The 20,755-nt window shown below is 41.3% G+C and overlaps 2 long non-coding RNA genes across 3 annotated transcripts in view; both read left to right on the top strand.

Annotated features, from left to right (window-relative positions):
• The window catches only part of LOC134025299 (uncharacterized), a 31,479-nt gene that overhangs the window by 10,469 nt on the left and 255 nt on the right, over positions 1 to 20,755 (top strand). The window lies entirely within an intron of this gene.
• On the top strand, positions 465 to 20,498 carry LOC134025457 (uncharacterized). Its single transcript, XR_009931023.1, has 4 exons — positions 465 to 554; positions 20,094 to 20,140; positions 20,270 to 20,320; positions 20,440 to 20,498. It is a non-coding gene; the product is annotated as an uncharacterized LOC134025457 (long non-coding RNA).

The following is a 20,755-nucleotide window of genomic DNA, read 5'->3' as shown; positions in this document are numbered from 1 at the left end:
TCATTCGACTGCTTGGCCACCTCATTGCTGCTTGCAGCTATAATTTTTATTTGTTTTTGTATTGGGTAAAATTGGGTAAACAACGATGGTTCGTTATGAACTTTTGGGTCATGTGACCCGAAGGCAGCACAAGGGTTAATAAATAAAATACTTCACTGATATAATTTAGTCTTTCATTCTTTACTATAAAAATGTACAAAAGCAATCAATGTGTGATGTGTAACATGATTAAGCTAACACTTTGTATAGCACAACACACAATGCAAATTTGTGCTCCAATAATTTTGTAATACAAAATTGTTAAATGTGACCTAAAGGTAAGCGACTCTTAAGAGTTTCATTTCCAAAGACAAGTCATCACAGAATATTACAATTCTTCCTTAGCAAACGTGCCCCTCAGTCTGCCCCTGAGCAACAACTTTGCGCATGCCCATTTCAACGCATCGCTGAAACTGGGGTTTCAGAAGAGATTTTGCAGGGGTTCCACCGTCTTTCACGCATTGGATTTTACCTGGAAATTAGCTACTTGAAAGGTGAGTTTCTTTACAGAAATAGTTTTAAATATTGAAAGACTTTAATTCTTTGTGTCTATTCCAATATGTAATGATGGTATTCAATGACACAAGTCTGTGTTCTAGAAAGAGTGGTCTGGAGTCGCAGAGGTCAAATAATATCAGCTTTAATGCAGCAGTTGGAAATCAACAAGTACAGAGCTCTGGGGTTGTCTACGTTTTTCCTACCCTCAACAGAGTTTGGGTTGGTTCACAAAGTCCAACTGGCTATTTTTCCCTCCCCAGCATATATTATACAATGCAGTTAAGACAGAAAGATGAAAAGAGGGTTGAGCTTGTTGTCTCGTGCATCAGGGAGTTGTTCTTGCCGACGCATCCCACCTCATCGGGTGCCATCTCAGCCCGGTTTCAAGGTTGTTTCTGAAATGGAGAGATTAACCCTTGTGTTATCTTCGGGTCATTCTGACCCATCAGTCATTGTGACCCACCGTCGTATTGCGACAAATTTACCGCATACAAAGACAAAGTGAAGCATTTTCTTTTAACAGCTAGGCTGTCTCAGACCCCCCACATTGCAAAGGTTAAAAGAAAATTATTTTAATTTGTTTTTGTATTGGGTAAAATTGGGTAAACACAACGATGGTTCGTTATGAACCTTTGGGTCATGTGACCCGAAGGCAGCACGAGGGTTAAGACACAAAGTACAGCCTGCTTCCCACACCCTGTGTGAGACACAATGTTTACAATGTTTAAGCCTTAGCACACTTCATAAGACAGAACTTTAATAAGCACAATGCATAACTTTAATAAGCACAATATATTCTTTAATCCCTCTTTTGATCTCTGAAAACACCAGAGATCAATCAACATAGCCCGGACCAACCACCGCCTCCTTGTCCTGGTCAGCTAGCCCCAGCAACGGCATTTGAACCCCGTCGTTGGGTTCTCCACAGCCGAGACAATGATCCGGTTGCACAGGGACCTGATACACGGGATACAGCAACAATCATGTTGATATTGATATAGCACACTCTTAAAGATCCTGTAAAGTAAATTCCATGTTTTGCTTCTAAGTCCATTATATACGTGTGAAATGAGTTCCTGAAAGCATGTGCAAAGCACTAAAACTTTGTCGCACTGAAATGTGGAGTTAGACCGAAGAACAGTTTCTCTTCCGTTTTCAGATCAGGTTTTAATGGGCGGAGCCAAAAAATGCCCTATCTACGTCATTTCGCCCCATCTACGTCAGATCACTGAATGGCTCCTCCTGCTGTACTGTTATTGTAGCTTACATCAGCTAGCTAGCTAGCTTCAGGATGTCTCCCACCACCCGCAACTGCATCTTCCCTGGATGCAAGAACTCCAGCTGCGCTGCAACGCCATTTAAGTTTGTTGATAATGAAAGGAAAAATAGGTTGATAGATTTTGTGAAGAGCCACGCTCATGGAAAGCTTCGGATAAGCTCCAACAGCCACCTCTGCGCCACTGACCATTTCACGGCGGACAGTTTTAACATGGACCAGAGACAGACGGGGTTCACCAACACACGGCTTCTCTTGCAGCGCGGAGCGGCCTTCCAGCGAGGGGGCCGAGCTTCAGCTCCTTCAGGCGAAACGCCCCCCCAGTTTCGAACAGAGAAGACTGCTGATTTTATTACGATTTCAAAGCCTAATTTAACATACTTGTCAGTGTTTTTTTTCATTCGAATTTGGATGGGTAGTTAATAACACATTATTCTGTGGTGTGGTGAACTTGAAACTCGTTTTTAATTCCACTTTACAGGATCTTTAAGCAGTAGCGGAGCCAGAGGGGTGTCCGGGGTGGCACTGGACACCCCTGACATCTGATTGGCCACCCCAGGTGACACCCCAAAATTTAATTCGCTACTGGAAATTTGATGCTGATTGACATCTCATTTGACCTCTTGTTGAAAGAAGCATTTATTTTCCTGCTTTGCGATGCATTATTGAAATCGAAGAGACGTTTGTTGCGAGATACAGAAGAATAAGAAGAAAAGACAGCAGAATAGAGAATATTTCCACAGCTCTACAAGCTCTTTTCGCAATTGAAAAAGGCATAATATTTGAAGTAAGTTTTAAGGTTTGCATTGGGTTTAGGTTTCCTGAACATTTTTTACGAATGTTGATTAGCCTACAGCTGTGTAAGTTAATGTTAGAACTTTGACTCCAATAACAGACAAACTGAGACAGTCAGTAGGCTTGTACTCCGATTTTACAGTTTTCTTGTGCTTGTGCGGTTTATATTTCGAAGCAGTTTATAATCCGGTTTTAGAACAAAAAAGTGGCTTCGTCTCAAGATCTCTACAGACCGTGCAGCTAATTTAATGCTCAACACTTGAACGGGGGCTTATTACTTGAAAGAGGAATTATTTAGGCTACTGTGTTGTCCCAGTTACACTATCAGGGCTTGGAATTACAGTGACTTGCTAAAGTAGGCAAATAGCTAGTAGAACATAACATTTCATAATTTCAGTTAATCAACCAGCTGCAAGACCCAGTGAAATGTTATAGGTTAGCTAGCTCTAGCAAAATAACGCTAGCATCGCTAACAACATTACTAATTCAACTTTGACTACCAAAGTTGAATTAGTAATGTTGTTTGCCAACTCCTGCAACGTACGACTGGATTCTGGAGCAGCACATCACATGCTCCAGTGGTACCACCTTTCCCCAACCGAGCTCTTTGTAAGTTCGTTTTAGATCTAATTGTATATGATCGTGTGGACAATAAGACACGGACGCGGTCTCTTTTCATAACTTGTATTTTACCACTGCTCTTCTTGACATCGCTTTTCGAACAGCCCTCACTGGTTTCACAAATGCTTTCAGCACCAAGCCTACGGCAACTCCCGAGGGACAAAACAGCCTTGTCCGTTGTCACATAGAAAGGTGTGCTACAGTAGGCTATCCTCAGGATTTGCAAGTTAGCTTAAACTTATACTATATCTAAATGAGTGACTTGGCTCGAAAAATACTGTAATCAGATTGACGAGAGATCGGTTCCCAATTTAGCCTAACATTGTGTTTACATCTGTGTTAGTAGGTATACTAAATAATACCTGCACTGTGTACTAGCTTGTACACTGACATTCTAAAATTGTACATCCAACGGGTTTCTTATCACACAGATTTAATTTGGTCTTGTTTTGGCCAATTTCAAAACTTTTCTTTGCTATTAGTTAACATAATATATATGAACATATTATACTGTAAATTTGTAATGTGGTTGGGCACCAAGTTATTTATATTTTTCAAGTCCATTTCTGCTTGATTTCTGCTACCTGTCAAGTGAAATTGGGTGTGAAAATTCACTTTGTTTTGTAAATAAACTATGCACTGTGTTATTTCTGTAACACAGAAATGCTATTATAAGTCCCTGGTGCTTGAGCTTTTTTTCCAAAAAATATTTGGGATGTTCCAGCACTTATAGACCCAGATTATACTGTATATATTAACAGTGACTATGGACCCCCTAAAGTAGCCTTGGCCACCCCATGTATAAACCTCTAGTTCCGCCACTGTCTTTAAGTAAAATAGCGGAAACTTTCTTAGTCCAGTACAATTCTAGTGTGGTCAAGCAGTATCACTCTTGACCTAGTCGTAACCCTCTTTTCCAGACTCTCACATTCGTAGCAATAGCAAACAGTTCACTGGCCCTCCTGGCCCTTCTCCACCAACTCCTGCAACGTACGACTGGATTCTGGAGCAGCACATCACATGCTCCAGTGGTACCACCTTTCCCCAGCACCCTTAGGGCGTGCAAGGTTCTCTCGATGACCTTGAATGGTCCTGTCCATAAATGTACAACAGGCTTCCCCGAACGTCTGATGATGTATTGGGGCAGGGTCTTCAAGGGGAAGGGGGGGGGAAGACCACTCCTAGGTCTGATGAGGCATAGGGGCAGATGGGGCAGGGTCTCCAAGGGGAAGGGGTAGATCATTCAGTGAGAAAGGGGTGGACAGGGTCTCCAGGGGAATGGGGCCTTAGAACAGGGGTTGTATATCCAAAGGTAGTCAGACCCGCCGGTCTGACTCGTCCTGAAGCAGAAAAGAGTTACAGTCCCAGCATCACCTTAGCTCCCATGATCAAGCAGTAACTGAGTCAAATGAGATGCGAACAGTCGAACACCAATGATTAAACACAGATATTGAAATCAAGAACCCATTTGAGGATTTAAAGTGGATAAGTTCAAATAAATCCCTTTCTTTTTAAATTTAATTTAATACAAATGTAAAAATATCTCATTACTGATTACACAATGTTGACATACAAATCAACAATAATGATGAGACTATGCAGCGTTATGGCCAAGTGGTGTGGACACAGTGGGAAAACCCTAATGATGTTATAGGGGAAAACCCACCGTCACTCCACATCTCTTTTCTCGTGAGCATTAGGTTTAAGGGCGGGCCAGATTCTCTGGGTGGGCAAAGCTGAGAGAGGGGAGGTAACCTTCCTCCTTGTGACGTCACAAAGAGGAGATTTTCAAACAGAGCAATTGAGCCTTCATTTTCTCAAAGGCGGAGAAGAACACCCAGGGCTTGGTTTGGACCAAAGGCAGGCTAGGGGAACTCATATTAATGTTAAATAACCTCCTAAAGTGAAGTTTTCATGTCATGTCACCAGGGTTCTAAATTAACACCCGCCAACCCGCCAAATGCGGGTTAAAATTCATTTTGGCGGGTGTTAATAAAAACTCACTAGCCAGTTTGGCCGGTGATACATGAGGCATTAGATGAATGATACATAAGGCTCTGTTCTCGGCATGGTTCTCGGTCATTTATCCCCCTGGCAGTACTTCCTAAGTTTCCCATGAACACTGTGCCGTAATGCTACGTGATAACGTTTTATACGCCCATTGGCTGAGCGCAGTTGAAGTAAAACCGGCGCGAGAAACCGTGGAAACGAACGGAGCGTCCACCAGAAAACACAAGGAAGAAGTCAAACGAAGCATAACGGATCATAGGAGGTAATAAGAGCTAGCTCGAGTAGTAAAGTAAAAAGTTAACTTAATGCGGCGGTGGTTAGGACAAACTACTGGGGGCGAGAAGAGGAACGAGGCAGGGGATGAGGATATTGATAGCACTAGAGAAACGAAGAAAAGAAAATGTAATGCCAAATGGCTGACGGGTCGGGAATGGCTTGTGTTTGACAATGAAAATGTTGTCATGTTTTGTAAGGATTGCCGCATATAGTCTACGCATAAGAAAAATGATGTTGCTTACTGACAGTCTAGTGTAATGTAAATACACTGTTCTTAATAAAGAGTATATTAGGTCAGTTTAATTAATGCCTGCTTAGGACAAAACGTTACTGTAAATGCATGGGCAGGAGTCAATCTCATCATGACGCGAATGGACGTTTTAGCCATTTACAATAAATCGTGTCCTTACTTAGTCACGTGTTGGTGATTTCACATACCCTTGCATCATACTTCTGTGCTTCATTTTACTTCATTTTCTGTGTTTTTCATGCCAACAATGTTAATAAAATGATCAAATTCATTCAGTGAAACTCATAATTGTTCTTATTTTCACCGGAAAGAATTTGGCTAGTGGAAATTCTGATTGGCTGGTAACTTTCTAAAGTTACCAGCCAAATTGGCTGGTGAACAAAAAAGTTAATTTAGAACCCTGCATGTCACCTTTAAGAACATTATTTGGTCTATATTTCATTTAAGAAGCATACGGATTCTGGTTTGGCATAATGAAAATTGCTTTTATCATATCTTTGATAAAAAAAGGTGTGATTTGGTAAAATATTGAATCTAAAACAATATAGGTCTTAAACTTAACTGTTTTAAAAGACAGAAAAGGTTTTTTGGAGTGAAAGAAATTAGACTAACAGTTGATTTTCTAAAGAAGGGAACAAAGAAACAGATTGTCATTTCTAGGCATGACTAATATGAATCAAATGATGATGTATTGTCTTATTAGATGCTGTTACATGTGTTTGCTCAACAATAAGAAAACTGAAGGGTCAATACTGCCTGGTAATTATAGATATGTTGACAGTAGATTGAGGTCTTTCCCAGTCCTGTACCAGATGCATTAACAACATTTGGATTGAATTATGGAAGATCATAATTCCACAACCCTTTGAGGAGTACGATCACACCTGTGTGATCAGTTCTGGGTGGGCCCTGGGGAGTACGATCACACAGGTGTGATTAGAACGCGTCCTTAGAATGTCCAGTTTGGCTTATTACGTAACAATAAAGCCTTCAGCAGTAGCCTACGTGTATATTATAAACATAAGTCTCAATGTACTGTATATTTTGCAAAAGTATACCTTTATTATCCATATGTAAACATTCAGACAATTTAGTTAGCTAATGTTAGCTAACAGCTAACCAAAAATAACTCACGCTTTACTCACGTCACCTAGTAAACCATAATATTATACGTTGGCTATCACTTGACTTGGCTATCACTTTCAACACATTTTACCTATTGTATAACCAACCAGAGATCGAAATAATAGATATACATTCACAAATATCTAAAACATCCGACAATCGTCTTGTCTTTCGTCTCGTTTACATGCGGCCATCTTGAATTTGTTTGTGTTCCGGCAACAAAGATGAACTTTGATGTCCCACTTGACCCAGTACGCCTCAGTATTTTCTAGTGAGAAGAGTAGGTTATCTCGTTGACCCTTTGACACCCACAATGCATTGAGTACTGATCAAAAAAAAACATGGCAGCCTACATTATCGGTATTAGCCAAGTTAGCTTCTCGACAGCTACACTACGATAACATAACATATCCATTCACTGGGGATTCACTTGTGTGAATATTTGAAAATCGGAACAGTAATTACAGTACTAAGTTATTTTAATAAGTTGAAAAACCCACACCAACACGTCTCAATTTTTACCACAGTATCCTTTTACTCGTTTCATGTACATGTCCAGGAAAGGGTACAATCTTGTCATTGTCACGTTACATATCAAGGAATATCATTAGCACACAGCTATAAAAAATATCACATCAAAATTATTTAAAACCTTGATGCTGTGTAGGGGTAGGCAAACCTTCCGTCAACATATCAACAAAAAGGTACAGCATGTTTGAGTTGTGTGATGTACTGGCTATATTTAGGACATGATCCTTTACACAGGATCCACTATGGACATCCAGGATCATGAAGGGCTTGGGATTTCTGGATCTGTTGTCATGACAAGTCAACTGGCATTTGTCTTCAGATACTTACAGTACACAATGAAACGAAACAACGTTCTTCCAGGACCTAGACATAACCTTGACAACTACAACAACTGCGTGGAATTAGGTCAATAAATATGGTCCAATAAGACAAGATGAAATTTGTGACAAATGCCTTAAGACACCAAGAAGTGGGGATATTGTGAATGTAAACAAGTAGGCTAGTGCAAGGGAAACTGAATGTAAACATAACATACTAATACCATAATATGTGGACATCAGTTATTGAGGTAGCAGCCATATGCAAAAATACTGAGTGGAGTCTGATGATGTACAGGAGTGTGTGGGGTGCATGGGTTTGTCCACAATGCGTGTGGCTTTGCGGAGGCAGCGTTAGGTATAGATGTTTGTGAGGGATGGAAGAGAGACCCCGACTATCTTCTCGGCTGTCCTCACTATCTTCTGCAGAGTTGCGGTTCGAAGCGGTGCAGTTTCCAAACCAGGCCGTGATGCAGCTCCTCGGGATGCTCTCTATAGTCCCTCTATGCAATGTGGTGAGGATGTGGGATGGGCTTTCAGCCGCTGCTGGTACACCAAGGAATTAAGTGCTCGACGGTCTAGTTGATGTTCAGCAGGGAACAGTCGCTTTGTGCTGACCTTACTTGCTCAACACCTGAGAGAAGGCCATGTACTATACATGGACAATTTGTACAGCAGTGCAACCATCTTTCAACATTTTCTGTCTCTTGCTCTCCTGTGCGGGCCAACATTCACATTCACCTGTAAAATTAGAAAGGGAGATGTTTAATATATTGAAAACGGTCAACAGCAGGCAGTCAAGTGGTATGACAAGAGGTGTGTTCAATACCCTATGAAACATTACAGTCATACATTACTGTCTTGTCATTTCAATAGGTTGTTATATTGAATAAGCATAAAGTCTGGTTTATTCTACATGTCGTCCATCAAGTAGCCCCTAGATTTTCCAAACAAATTACACTCATTTTTGCAATACTTGAACTGGGGCCTGACAATAAATGAGGAATAATAAATGTTCTATCAACACGGAAATGAATGGCAGTAGATGGTAGCAAGAGATCACAAAACCTAGCCATCAATTTAGAATGCATGTCTGCATTATTGTGTTTGCTCTATTAGACTAAACATAGCAAGTTACGAGCTAGCTAGCAAAAACATCAGATCTTGGAAAACAACAAGTCATGCTTTCGTCTCAATATCATGCCACAGGTATGTGTATAATTTGTGGTTATAAATAATCTACTCACCAGAAAGGTTTTCCCAGAAAATTAGAAGCCAACCAAAAAGGTTTGAAGGTATCCAAGCTGCATGAGCTTGCTTGATCGCCTTTCGTCAAGGGGTCTGGGAGTCATTCTCCAGTCTCGCCTATGGCTCACATGGTTGACAATCAGCAGTTGTTGCTAATTTACTAGGCTATGTTACGTTGTTTGTGTGGTCGGATTATAATGAGTACAAAATAATGCAGGTGCATCCAGTCAGACTAATGTGCTAGGATTGTAATGCATCGTTTCATTTTTGTTTTGCTGCGTGAAGTTGGCCCCCCTTCCAACGCAAAACATCGTCAAAATAGTCTCAATCGTTTGTGCTCCGTTTGTGCTGGTTTGTGCCGTTAACATTTTCGTTTGTGCTGCTATCATTTTTTAGATATTAAAGAATGTTTTATAGGTCATCCCGAGGTCACTCAGCCCCCCCACATATTCCGAATGAACCCAAAATAGTCTCAAACGTTTGTGCTTCGTTTGTGCTGGTTTGTGCCGTAAACATTTTCGTTTGTGCTGCAGCGGTATTTTTTATATTAGACATTTAATTATGGCCGATGACGTCACCAGCCCCCCCACTTGCTCCAAACTGATTGTAAATAGTCGCAATCGTTTGTGCTACGTTTGTGCTGGTTTGTGCTGTCAAAATAAATATTTGTGCTACTATGGTTTTAAAGATATTACCATTTCATTTTTCACACATGACGTCACTCAGCCCCCCGTCAACGTCCAAATCTCATAAAAACAGTCTCAATCGTTTGTGCTACGTTTGTGCTGGTTTGTGCTGTCAAAATAAATATTTGTGCTTCTATGGTTTATAAGTTATTACAAATTAGTAAATGTTTGCAAAAAAAAAAGTAGCACATTGACATAACCTATTGTGAAGTTATAAAATAGGGGCATATGTGAATGAATGAATCACAAAAGCATCTGTATGAAGGTTGAGTGAATAGGTGCCAATCGCCACCGATTGTCCGGTAAGAACAGATGATGTCAAAGTCCCAATGACAAAGTAAGAACGACATTTATTTCCACACACACTCAAGATATGAATAGCAGGATGAACATGATTTGACTGATGAACCGTGGTGTAAAATTGTCCTGATGGACTGCTGCTGGTAGGCTACAGTAAAATAGGCTACCTTATTTTACCCCCGGCCTGTATTCGGGGCCCGGCATTTATTTGTCCGTATTGACCACGCCCCCGGCTACTATCTGAAGCCCGGCCACAATTTGAGGATTTACGGTATTACAGCAATCTGTACTCTCTGGTGACTTGTTCTTGAAAATGAACCAACTTCAACGAACTGCAACAAACTTCACCTGTCAGAGGTAAGATAAAGCACCCAGTATTACACGTTTCTTTGGTAAAACGCAAGATTTGACCAGCAATGAATCAAATTGAACAATGTATTGAATTTGTGTTTATTTCAGATTAAATTTGGGCTCAATATAGCTCAATATATAACCATATACAGTACACAGAGCTGGAATGCATAGTCTGAGTAGGTGATTGTACGAATGTACCAGATAAAAATGGAATTGATTAGAGATATACATTTGTTTTAGGAAAGAAATGTAATGCATATGATAAAACAAGCGATTAGCATTAGCAAACTGACAGCTCATCGTGGGAAAAAAGCTCAATGTATCAATTTTGAGCTGACATGAGTGGTGGGGGATGGGCATGGCTACTGTACAACAGGTTTCGCCGCCAAAAACTCCTTAGTGCTGCTTAATGCTAGGAGTGCGAGGGCACATTGTATCTCATTCTCAAATACAGTTAAGAAAAATCCATAACATCGGCAAATGCATTGCCCAAATGCAAAGGTGTTGATAGCATATGATAGGCTGATTAGATATTTGAACAGCTGTAACCACTTTTACTTTTTTACTGTATATGGTTATATGTAGTATAATATATCTATGACAAACCTATGGAGAATGTGGGCATCTCATGTTGAATTTGATATCAGGTTACACATTGTTTTACCATATACAATACTTTAAGACCTCAGATTTGTAAGAGACTTTGTTAAACCATTCTGCAGATCTAGAGAGTTTTATTGCATGTCAATGAAATCCAGATTTAACTGAACAGTCATCACATTTATTTTAAAGAACACAAACTTACAACATAACAAGCAAGCATAGTACATAAAAAACACATGAAATTACACAACATTACTGACTGAAGACATTAATTGCATATGTAATGGTTCTGTAACTTTCCCTTAGATGCCGAGGATCCCATCTTGTGGCCACGATGAGGTCACTCAAATTATATTGGCAGCCAAGGACCACATATTGCACGGCCAGGACATTGTGCCACCCTCACATGCAATCTGGACCAATATAAGTCAGAAGCTTGGAGGCAGAATGACCCCAAAAGCCGTGTATACCTTCATGAAAATGAATAGGCATGACATTTGGGAAAAGCTGGGGAAGATACAGATGGAGGAACATCCTGAGGAGTCTCCCAGTTCAGATGACTGCCACTCTGACACAATTGTGTTTGAACTGCAGATTCCTTTTCAGGAATGGAAGGAGCAGTTTTTGGAGGAAGCACTGTACCAGTGCAGTGAAACCCAAACCAATAAAAGGCGCTATTCAATCTTAAAGCCCTCTTGGACTCAACTTCTAAGTGAAAAAATTTGGAAAGCTAAAATTTCTGAATGTACCCTTAGCTTTAAAAGGGCAAAAGTGCACCCCAACAGTGCCTCAAGGTGCATAATTATAGTTGGTCACTGCACAGAATGCAAAGGAACACTGCAGATAACCTCAGACACACTGCCAAAGGAGCATGAACCCGTGATCCTGGACTGCTCACTGGAGCAGGTGAATGAAAGTCTCCACAGCGGCAAAGGGAAACGACATTTGGCCGGTGAAGAGAGGGTGAAAGTGTCGGAGGAGCTCTGGCGGGGGAAAGAACTTCCTCATGTGTGGAGAGCAGCAAAGGCCAAAAAGCTGATGTCTATGGGCGACCCTGAGCCAAGCCACCTACCCAGCCTATCTACTCTGAGAAAGGCGAAGTCAGAGAGGGGAAGTAAGGAGTTGCAGCACAAAGATCCAGTCTTGTCACTGCAGCTTCTGAAGTACAGTGCCAGTTTGAGTGGGAGCATTTTCGACATTGGGCTGGACAAGTTATTTTGCCACTACTGGACCCCTTCGCAGATGGAGGTGTACAAGTCCCTTTCAAAGCTCCATGGGTCCAGTGTTAGCTTTGATGCCACTGGTTCTGTGGTAAGACGACTGAGCAGACCAACAGATAAATCTGGCCACATATTCTTGTATCAAGGAGTCCTGTCTGCTCACACTGGTGTACACACACCTGTAGTACAGATGCTGTCTGAAAAGCACAACACTGACAGCATTGCAAACTGGCTAAGTGAGTGGCATAGAGCAGGGGCACCAATTCCAAAAGAGGCTGTGTCGGATTTCTCACTGGCATTGCTAGGGGCTCTTGTCAAGGCCTTCACACCTCAGCCCGACCTAAGGTCCTACATAAATACCTGCTTTGGTGTACTACTGGGTCATGCAGACTGTCAGTTACCTCCGTGCTTCATCCGAGTAGATGTTGCCCATTGCATCAAACTGATCACTCGATGGGAATGTCTACAAAAAAAGGGACGCCGAGTAAAGTGCTTCTATGTGAGGGCATTTGCACAGCTTTTGCAATGTCACTCAATTGAAGACGCAAGACACCTCATCCAATCCATTGCAGTTGTAGCCCTTAGCGAGTCAGAGGGAAATGATGAAGCTGGCACACCAGTCATGTCTGAAATTTGTAAAACAAGTCTCAAAACACGAATTGCAGAGGGCTACAACCCTGAAATATGCCTGGATGATGATATGGGCCAAAGTGGAGTGACTGAAACATCCAGCCATTCAGTGACTGAATGCAACACGGATGCAAAATCTTGGGTTGCCGAAATATGTGCTGAGAGCAGAAGACTTGCATCACATGGGGTTGACCGGGATAATCTGCATTTCCTTCCTGAGCTGCTTCCTCACTTAATCAGGATGTGCTCATACCTGCCAATATGGACTGGTGTGATGGTCAAATATTTTGCAGGCAGCACGGCCACCGGCAGTTCTGCTCATGTAGAGGCAGAATTCAAAAACTTGAAACGTGGTTTATTTAACCCTTGTGTTATCTTCGGGTCATTCTGACCCATCAGTCATTGTGACCCACCGTCGTATTGCGACAAATTTACCGCATACAAAGACAAAGTGAAGCATTTTCTTTTAACAGCTAGGCTGTCTCAGACCCCCCACATTGCAAAGGTTAAAAGAAAATTATTTTAATTTGTTTTTGTATTGGGTAAAATTGGGTAAACACAACGATGGTTCGTTATGAACCTTTGGGTCATGTGACCCGAAGGCAGCACGAGGGTTAAACACGAAAACCTACCCATACGCCTGGATCGTTTTATCAGCAGACACCTCTGTTACATCGAAGGACAGATGCGGCTTTCCTCTGCAGCGCTCTCAGTCAAAACAGAAGACACAGAGCCAAATAAAATGGACACACCTCCAGTTTACTGTGATCAAGGGGAGGCAGAAGACAACCACATGGAAAACTGGAGAGGCCTTGCTGTACCACCAAAAAAAAGAAAAAGCTATCTAACCCCATGCCCGGAGTGGCTTCATGTTGACACGGCTGCTAAAAAGCAAAAAATGCACATTGGCCTTCTACCAAACGGCAATCTGACAAAACCTATTAAGGTAGACAAGGCACAGGTCAGTCTTAGCAACACATGCGCATTTGACTCGTTCTGTCAGTGTCTCTGCTGTGCATCCTGTGACAGTGAAAATTTCAGAACATACATCCAGAGTCACCAGGAGAACACTGAAATATTCAACATAGTGACAAGCATTGTGACAAAGGGAATCAACCATGATGCCTACAGACAGAGGGCAAAAATTCTCCTCAACATTTTCAGCTACAAAGTACTGAGGTCAGGGGAAAAGCAGGTCGATTCAGAGTGTAACATTGCTTACATTATCACAAAGTTGATGAGCCATGCTCCTAGTCTGGTGATAGAGATCCAGTGCTCAAATTCAGACTGCAGTAGGGGTTTGTCATTCATGAGGCCAGTTCCCCTAGCACCTGTTGATGGGGGCATTTTAGAAAGAGAGGGTATCCAAGGTCTCCAGGCAGCACTTGTGGAGGGAGTCCAACTGCAACCCTCAATGTGCCTAAGACCTCTACAAAAAACAAAAGCAACTGAGCCATCAATAGCAGTGGACCCTTCCATGCCGGAGTCGTCGTGCATTGGTGAAGTCAACCATAGTTACTCCACAGGAGCAGCACTGTTTGTCGAAATCGCTGCAGAGCGCACCTACAGACTCCAAGATTTTCCCATGCACATCACCATTGGAAATGAGCATTTCCTCCTAAGGGGAATTGTTGCTTTTATTCCAGGGCCTTACAGGGAAGCTATGGGACATTATGTGGCATACTGCAGGAGGACGTTCTCGGCATGGGAGCGGTATGATGACCTGTCCAAGGGGGTTTCCACAGCACCGGAAAAACAGAACGTGCAACCTCATGTTGTGTTCCACAACAAAGAGTTGTAAAAACATTTCATGTTCCGTTTCATGTTCAACAAGGGATGCTATTTTCTACATTTAAGGAATCTGATTTTATGCTATTTTTGCACTTTGCTGGTTGATTAATAAATGGCACACACAGTTGTGTTGTCAACGTGAGAAATTGCCTTTTCACTTCTCTTATCACATTTCCCAATACATATAATCCTTTGGTTTTCATGCCCAGCCCAGGGTCATGTTGGAAATGATTAAGGCCCCTAACTGAAAAGCACTGCAGGGGCAGCTGACTTAATACAGAAGTTATGCTGACTTCACACAGATGCATAGGCAGGTAGCATTGGCTATCTTAACAAGTAGGCCTAGAACAATCAATTATTTTAACAGCGCAAACCAGCACAAACGTAGCTCAAACGATTGAGACAGTTTTTATGAGATTTGGACGTTGACGGGGGGCTGAGTGACGTCATGTGTGAAAAATGAAACGGTAATATCTTTAAAACCATAGTAGCACAAATATTTATTTTGACAGCACAAACGTAGCACAAACGATTGCGACTATTTACAATCAGTTTGGAGCAAGTGGGGGGGCTGGTGACGTCATCGGCCATAATTAAATGTCTAATATAAAAAATACCGCTGCAGCACAAACGAAAATGTTTACGGCACAAACCAGCACAAACGAAGCACAAACGTTTGAGACTATTTTGGGTTCATTCGGAATATGTGGGGGGGCTGAGTGACCTCAGGATGACCTATAAAACATTCTTTAATATCTAAAAAATGATAGCAGCACAAACGAAAATGTTAACGGCACAAACCAGCACAAACGGAGCACAAACGATTGAGACTATTTTGACGATGTTTTGCGTTGGAAGGGGGGCCAACTTCACGCAGGTGGTTTACCAGTAACTTATTTTGAGAACACGGTCTGGTTGCCAACTCCGTAGGTTTACGAGATGGAAGAGAGAACACAACGATGTATAGCAATCAAGTTAGACTGACTGGGTGTATCTGAATTATTTTGTATTCGTTATAATCCGACCACACAAACAACGTAACAGTAAATTAGCAACAGCTAACTTGTTGATTGACACTTTACTACACTACGAGCTAACGCTAGCTAGTTTGGCAAAAACATCACCTTGTGAAATACAACAGTTGCTTTCATCTCAGTATCGTGCAAAATATATGGGTGGTATAATTAGAATTATACAAGTACTTCTGGCATCAGAATAATAGCCAAAACTTTGAAGGTCTCGCCAGTCCCCTGAAGCGGAAGAAATACGTAACGAGAAGGTTGGATAAACAAAATAACCAATGTAGTCGTCACTAATACGGGGTGCAAACTAGGTCACTTTCAAATGCGAATCGAGAAATGGTGAAATTGTATAGAAAATCGATTTTAATGCGTCATAATCAGTTTCTGGAACGTTGAGATTGATCCAAACTCACGCGCAAAAAGAACTCACTCTGGGGGGACAGTCGAGAAATTTAGAACGTACTCCTCAAAGGGAACTGAGCTACGACCGTGCAAGTGTTTTTATCCTAGAGAGACATCATGGCTTGCAAACGAACGAAGCATTACATTTGTTCAGTTTGGATGTACAAAGGAAAACAACTCTTTTTACAGTTCCTTCATCCGAGCCTCTGAAGACCCAGTGTCTTAATTTTATTTTCTCTGGAAATGCGCCTACAACAGAATTTGTTTTGTATGTCTGCGCCAAACACTTCAGCCATGACTGTTTCTTCAATTTGAGCTAATACAAAACTGGCCTTGCTGAAATTAAATTCTGGGTCAGTACTAACTCTCCTTCGTCCAGCTACTAACCTCGGACAAGTAAGTTAACTAACGCTATATCATTTTGTAGCTTTACTGTATATGGTTACCTAGCTTGCTACCCTTAGAATGTGGCTGTAACATTAGCTCTGCAGCTAACAGCTGAGTTACTGTCGCTAATGGAAAGGTAGATAGCATCAAGTATGTGTGTGAATACACATGCTGTAACGTGAGTGTTGTACACTTCTTTGTTATTTGGATAACCGTTCTGCTGTTGGTGTTATGGCGCGCGCGATATCCACCTTTCCACTCATTGAAATGACTGAGTGTGTACCTCTGCAAACCAGGGTTATCAGATGAGAATGGTCAAATTCGAAGCATCTTACAGCAACGGGGCTACAGCCATTGCGATACATCCATTGTAAACATTAGCGCATGGTGCCGCCCCTCCGCTCCTCATTAGCATTTGAAGCTACAGACACCAAAACAGCGCGTTCTGAGGAAAGCTCCTTGTGGGACTGCTAGTAGTGGCTGTAATTCTGCACCAAGGCCGAATTTCGGGAAAGAGACTTCTGATACAGTATTAGGGGACCACTAAGGCCTATATAAAAGCATCCAAAAACAGCATGTCATGTCACCTTTAATGTAGCTATTAACCCCCAAAAAATTCCCAACTATATTTTCTATAAAGGTCAGATAGGTAGAACTTCATAACTCGTTTTGCTGCAGTTCAAAACGAGCCAATTAGCTCAAACCATCATAACCACAACATAACATCAGACTTGATGAGTCTTCCCAAATTATTTCAGAACTGAATGTTATAATAACCCTCTTCATGCACTAATACCATTTATTAATACAACATTATCACAGCCTAACTGTTTATCCCAAACAGTATGGCAGGCTCTGATAACTCTCAAATAAAACTTAAAACCAAATTACAATTAAACTCCAAATAAAAATACATTTGTTTTTTCTCTTGCTCATTTTTAACCAAGTTACATCTAATACCATTATCAAAACTCTTAAAAACCTTAGATTTTACTATGTTGACTTAAAATGTTATCCCATATACCTTCAAAGTATGTTCATAGTTTCCTCTTCAAAACATCAGTGTTTAAACCAATCATCTCTTCATCCACAAAACGTTCTTGTTTCATTTCATAACCTTCCATGATCCTCTCTAAACCAATCTTTTATGTAGCTTTCCAATTGCTTCCTCATGATTTTTCACATACATTTCCTCAAACCATTCTTTGACCAACACAGCTGGTTAGAGTTTACCGTCTATTCAGTTAATGTTGCTCTAGTATAACCAATTTATAAGCCAGGGGTTCAATTTCGACATATTTACTGAATACCATCACACATCACAGATTTTCCGCCTATAAATACAAGTTCTGGTCGGAAAGGCTTCAAAAAACCTCCCTGTTTGGCTAGGAATTATAACAAATGTTGATCACGCGTTTCTTAACCACCAAACTTGGAATTCATCTAAACGAACACATCTCTCAGCATTAATACTCACATAATTATGCAGAACTATACCCTCTGGGATCACCTTTGTAAGATCTCAAGTAACGGGACTCTTTTAGCCCCCACCTTTCTCCATCTCTCCTCGGGATTTCTTTAACTTCTTGTTCAAAGAAAAAAACACACCACACTCCTCTCTATTTTTATAGACACAAAACAAGTTCAGGGACTCTAACCCTTGGAGTGGATTTTAACCTCTCCTTTTTTATAAACACAAAACACGTAGGCCTACAGGGACTCTCACCCTTTTGGAGAGGACTCTAACCTCTCCTTGACAAAGACAAACCACGTGTTAGGACTCTCACCCTTTTGGAGAGGACTCTAACCTCTCCTTGACAAAGACAAAACACGTATAGGGACCTTCACCCTCTTGGAGAGGACTCTAACCTCTCCTTGACAAAGTCAAAACACGTATAGGGACTCTCACCCTCTTGGAGAGGACTCTAACCTCTCCTTGACAAAGTCAAAACACGTGTAGGGACTCTCACCCTTTTGGAGAGGACTCTAACCTCTCCTTGACAAAGACAAAACACGTATAGGGACTCTAACCCTCTTGGAAAGGGCTCTAACCTCTCCTTGACAAAGTCAAAACACGTATAGGGACTCTAACCCTCTTGGAAAGGACTCTAACCTATCCTTGACAAAGACAAAACACGTGTAGGGACTCCTCAAAAACGGTTGATTTCCCACCACTGTTGGTTTGATTAGGTACGATGAAACATAGTAATCGTCTAAATTTGGTTCTCAGTTCCGAATAGCAGTACTTTTTAACAGGTGTCTGCTTACCTTTTTTATATTGAGGCGTGCCCGACGATTACGTCTGCCTCCTCGTACCTTTGTGTGGGTCTCTCTCCCGATCTGTCGGTTGGGCCGGAACCCTCTGGACTCCCTCTTTTCAGCGTTGGGGTCACCATTTGAAGGACTTTAATTCTTTGTGTCTATTCCAATATGTAGGGAGTCAGGTGGCTGAGCGGTTAGGGAAGCGGGCTAGTAATCTGAAGGTTGCCAGTTCGATTCCGGGCCGTGCAAAATGACGTTGTGTCCTTGGGCAAGGCACTTCACCCTACTTGCCTCGGGGAGAATGTCCCTGTACTTACTGTAAGTCGCTCTGGATGAGAGCGTCTGCTAAATGACTAAATGTAATGTAATGATGGTATTCAATGACACAAGTCTGTGTTCTAGAAAGAGTGGTCTGAAGTCGCAGAGGTCCGATAATATCAGCTTTAATGCAGCAGTTGGAAATCAACAAGTACAGAGCGTCCAACTGGCTCTTTTTCCCTCCCCAGCAGATATTATACAGTGCAATTAAAACAGAAAGATGAAAAGAGGGTTGAGCTTGTTCTCTCGTGCATCAGGGAGTTGTTCTTGCCGACACATCCCACCTCATCGGGTGCCGTCTCAGCCAGGTTTCAAGGTTGCTTCTGAAATGGAGAGATTAAGACACAAAGTACAGCCTTCTTCCCACACCCTGTGTGAGACACAATGTTTACAATGTTTAAGCCTCAGCACACTTCATAAGACAGAACTTTAATAAGCACAATATATTCTTTAATATATAAATGTATTTGCAGAAATTGAATGGGGCATCCTATTACATATAGGTTTGAAATGTAGACCATTTAGCCTGTTTATCTGCTATCAGATTCACGTTGTTTACGTTAGGATTTCGCTAGCTAGAGGTAGGCTAATAGGTTAAACCCTCCAGAAAGTTACGTTGAAATTGTGAAAATGCATATATGATATCAAAGTTTAGCGTCTCACAAATCACCCACAAAAGAATCAGTGAAAATAAACGTTCAGAACTGTTAGAAAACCTTGTTCCAAAATAGTTTATTTAGCCCTGAATTTTCAGAGACTGTGGAGCTAGCACGTGGCTGATCACGTTTTGATCACAGTCGGTCATGGCATGCACAGCAATATGGCGTTATAAAAAACTGCATTGTCGCTCCTTAGTAAGGAGTATGTTTGAGCCGTCTAATTCAAAATCACCTTAAATTAATTGAGTGAGTTACGAAATGCTTTGCTATCTATATTACTCCTAAGTATTATAGCTAGCACAGAGGTGCAATTAGAATTCCCATTAGAGAAAAAGGTTTTCACGGCCATTCTTCATGAAATGAGTATGTTAAATTTTTTGAGGAATACTGTTTACACCGATGCGATAACAATTTACTGTAAAAGCGCTTGACTTATCTCTTCTCTTGATAACAGGATGTATAATGTCGTGGAGGACTGGTTGGGATTGTAGCCCAATGCTGGACCTTTAAAGAAAATTGGGTAAGTCTACTTTAAATCTATAAGAGTATCATGTCACTGTCCACTGTTTTTGGATTAAGTTTATTCGTTTTAATATCAATATGCTAATACTATGTACATAAACTACATTCCACTTTCATTTCTGTACAGATTATCCTACCACCGTCACACGGCCTAGCACTGTGTCCCTGGGAAATGATGGTAAAGTGATGAATGACCGTTTATAACAGTTACAATAATTGTATGAGCCATGGCAACCCTAAAGGCTATGTTTTGAAGCAAAAGCATGACTTTTGCATCACCAAATGCCATACCCCTAGGTGTCAACTCTGGTCTGGTGGAGGAGAACCCATTGGGGGCCCAGAAAAACAGCTGGCAGCCAGGCAAGTGCAAATATGAGACACTCAAAAAAATACTCAAACCATTGCCAACTCATTGTAAGGCATACCTAAGTTGTTCTGATCATGGGGGGGAAACATATTTCTCAAAACAACAAATGTTGTCATACTAATGCTTTGTATACCCCATTCAGCTGTACCATCTTGGGCAAAGACCATTCAAGGTAACATTTGTTATTTACATCAATGTTACAGCTAATCTAGAAGAACCACAGTGTATGCCAATCATGCAAACTCT

The sequence above is a fragment of the Osmerus eperlanus genome, chromosome 8 (genome assembly GCF_963692335.1).
Source record: "Osmerus eperlanus chromosome 8, fOsmEpe2.1, whole genome shotgun sequence".
In the NCBI taxonomy this organism is placed as follows: Eukaryota; Metazoa; Chordata; class Actinopteri; order Osmeriformes; family Osmeridae; genus Osmerus; species Osmerus eperlanus.
Note: the sequence above shows the minus strand (reverse complement) of the source record. Positions and strands in the feature narration are given on the sequence as shown.